The 3,673-nt window shown below is 44.3% G+C and overlaps 1 pseudogene; it reads right to left on the bottom strand.

Moving 5' to 3' along the window:
• Positions 1-1,721: 1,721 nt before the first annotated feature.
• On the bottom strand, positions 1,722-2,180 carry LOC101013977 (annotated as a pseudogene).
• Between the last annotated feature and the right edge of the window lie 1,493 nt (positions 2,181-3,673).

Here is a 3,673-nt window from a genome sequence, read left to right as displayed (position 1 = left end):
TGCTTCTAACAGCCTGTGATCAAGTACAGGAACAAAGAAATGACTTAAAGATGGAACTTATTTAAAAGGGTAGCAGAGCATAAAAATTTGGAAAATTTGTAGTTTGGCCCTGTGATAGAGAAAGAATCCAAGCAGCCAGTGGAGCAATCACTTGCTAGAGTGATTAGCATGACCAAAAGGGAACCAAGTGCTAATATCTAAGACAATGGGAAAAAGACCTTGAAAGCCTTTTCCAGAGATCTTAGAAGCAGCCTCTCCCATCACAGGCCCAGAGGCCTAGAAGGGAAGAATGATTTCAGGGACCTGGCCCAGGGTGCCACTGTCCTGCTCAGCATCAGGACACTCCTCCCACATCCTAGCTGCTCCAGCTTCAGCCCCAGTCTTGGCTCAAAGGGGCCCAGGTACAGCTTGGGCTGCTTCTCTGGAGGGTGCAAGACATAAGCTTTAGTGGCTTCCACGTGGTGTTAAGAGGGCAAGTATGAAGGATGCTTGGCAGCTTCCCCCTACATTTCAGAGGATGTATGAGAAAGCCTGGGTGCCCAGGCAAAGCCTGCCTCAGGGGTGGAGCCCTCACAGAGAACCTCTATTAGGGCAGTGTGGAGGGGAAATGTGGGGTTGGAGTTCCCACACAGAGTTCCCTCTAGGGCACTGCCTAGTGGAACTATGGAAAGTGGGCCACCACCCTCCAGACCCCAGAATGGTAGATCTACTGTTAACTTGTACCCTGAGCCTAGAAAAACTGCAGGCAGTCAGGTCTGGCACTCAGGTCCAACGTGTGAGAGCAGCCATGGGAGCTGTACCCTGCAAAGCCACAGGGGTGGAGCTGCCCAAGGCCTTGGGAGCCCACCCCTCACACAAGGTTGCCTGACATGAAGTCAAGGATTATATTGGAGTTTAAGGTTTAACGTCTGCCCTGCTGGGTTTTTGACTTGCTTGTGGCCTGTTGCCTCTTTCTTTTGGCCGATTAATACCTGAACCACCAATGTATCTTGTTTTGATGTATCAGGTTACTTGTTTTGGTTTTACAGGCTCATAGGTGGAAGGAATTTGACTTGAGTCTTGGTTGAGACTTTGGACTTTTGATTGAGTTGATGTTGACATGACTTAAGACTTTGGGAGACTATTGGGAAGGGATGATTGTATTTTGCAGTGTGAGTAGGACATGAGATTTGTGGCACCAGCAGAATGATATGGTTTAGATGTTTGTGCCCTCCACATTGTGATCTCCAGTGTTGGAGGTAGGACCTGGTGGGCCAAATTGTTTTCCCAAAGTGATTGTACTAACTTGCTACTCCCAGACATCACTGTGTGAGTTTTTATTCTTCTTCTATGTTTACTAACCTTGGTATTGTAAGTCTTGTTAATTTCAGTCATTTTCGTGGGTTTGTACTAGCACCTCTATGGTTTCAGAGAGCTGTTTTATGTGCTTATTGGCCACGTGAGTATCCTCTTTTATGAAAAGCCTGTTCAAGTCTTTTCCTCACTTTTTCTATTGGGTGAGGACAACAGCCCTGTTCTGGTCACTCCGGAGGCTGAACAGTCTACGCACGGCTGAAGCTTGAGGAGACAACAAGCCCTGCTCTAGTTACACCGGCAGCTGACCAGTCTACGCGTGGAAAATTATATAAAGAAAAGAGCCTGTTAAACTCTAGGAAAAAGGGGAAAAGAACACCCAGAGAATGCAACTCAGCTTCAGCGTTTGCAGAGGTACCGAGAAGCACTTTTTTTTTTTTCTCAACCAGCTGTGCTTTATTGACAATGGGCCACTCAGGCCTTGACCGCGTACTGCCGCAGCGGGTACAGCCGCTCCTTCTGCTGCTGCTTCTTGGCCTTCAGGTTCTCCTCATGCTTGTTGAGCCGGTGGCGCATGGCGTGCGTCTTCTTAGGCCGCAGGTCCGGGGGCTTGTACTTCTTGCCCTTGTAGAATTTCCTGAGGTTTTCTTTCTGAGTCTGGTTAATAACTGTGAGAACACGGGGGATGGATTTGCGGATGACTCCTATCTTAGAGAGCTTGGAGGCCGCACCGCCTGTAACTTTGGCGACGCGTAGCTGGGACAGTTCCACCTTCAGGTCGTCCAGCTGTTTCAGCAACTCCTCCTCCTCCTTCCTGCGAAGATCTCCAGCTTTGATCTTGGCCATTGCTGCACAGCCTGAGAAGCACTTCTGCAGAGGCTAAGAGTTGGTAGAAAAAAGCAAGTAATATAAAAAAAGATTCCAGGAATGCTTCAAGGAGCTGACAAAAGCCTAAGTCAGTTTTATAAGAGACTCTATAAAGCATTCTGGCTTTACACCCCATTTAACCCTGAGGCTACTGAGAATCAGTTTATAGTCCTCGAGTCTCCCTAAGAGGCATTTGCATAGCTCCAGCAAGACCAGATCTGAGACGGCGCACTTGACTATGTTGACTTTCTTCCTTGGCCTCTGGAGGCTCTGATCCTCCCCTTCGAGGTGAGACCTGGGGCATGTTAGCTCCTGAATCTTGTTTCTGAGGGGGTGTTGGCCTCGGTAAAGCAGGGTAGGCTGGGACATATGGAGAAAGAATTTCTATTATCTCTGGCGGCTCCTGCAAAACTGGCTTCTCTTGCTGTTTCTGGGACTCCCTTTTTAAACTCTGTGTCTGCTGGTGAAGCTGCTCTTACTTTTACTTTTGGCTTTTTTGCAATAAGCTGTTAAACAGGGCTAAATTTATGCTGGTTTTGTCTATATTTAACCATGAATCAATATAAAGGAATTTAATCTAGGTACACTGGCTGTCCTCCGACCTCTGTCACCACCTTAAATACATGGCCAGTTGTTCCTGGTCTATAGTTCCTTCGGTGGGCCATCCTACACCAAAAGAGGACAGTTCTAATTCACACAGAGATCTTCACCTCTAAGGGATTAACGTAACTCTATAATTTCCTGCAAAACATTTCTTAAGGTTCTGTAACATGCATTTTAATAAAGTAAGTTTTGATAATTTGATGACTTTCCTTTTTTCTTTTTGAAATTTTTTGACACAGTTCCTAGCGGAGTGGGCTTACTTTGTGTCTGACCTATTTTTCTCTTGAGACAAAACAACATTCACACTACAAGAAGGAAAGGGTAAAAGGTCACTCACTCATCTAATTCACACTAAATCAAAATAAAAACTAAAACCAAAGTGTTGTTAAAGGCTCACCTGTTCGTCAAGCAATTTAAGCCAAGTCAAAATCAGAACCAAAACCAAACCATATGTCTTACTGATATATAAGAATTTTAAATAATCTGGTTATGTTTCTGTTATAACTGTGGCCACTCTCTTCCACACTGCTCTTTGCTTTTTCACTGGCTTTATGATGTCTTTTGATAAATGGAAGTCCCTTTTAATTAGTCAATCTCCTTATCAGTTTTTGTTCTTAACGGTTAGTGCTTTCTGTTTAAGAAATCGTTTCATGCTCCAGGGTCATTTGGATATTCTCCTATATCCTTTTAAAGTTGTGTTTTGCCTTTCACGTTTAGATATGTAATCCAACTGGACTTGGTTTCTGTGTATACTGTGAGGTAGAACTTTGTTTTTTTTTCCTTTTATATGGATACTTAATTGACTTAGTTTATTGAAAGCATTATTTTCTTCCATTATCTATGCTAACTACTTCATAAATTCAAGTGTTCATACATATTGTAGGTTTGTTTCTAGACTCTTTGTTCTTTT

The sequence above is a fragment of the Papio anubis genome, chromosome 9, assembly GCF_008728515.1.
Source record: "Papio anubis isolate 15944 chromosome 9, Panubis1.0, whole genome shotgun sequence".
In the NCBI taxonomy this organism is placed as follows: domain Eukaryota; kingdom Metazoa; phylum Chordata; class Mammalia; order Primates; family Cercopithecidae; genus Papio; species Papio anubis.
Note: the sequence above shows the minus strand (reverse complement) of the source record. Positions and strands in the feature narration are given on the sequence as shown.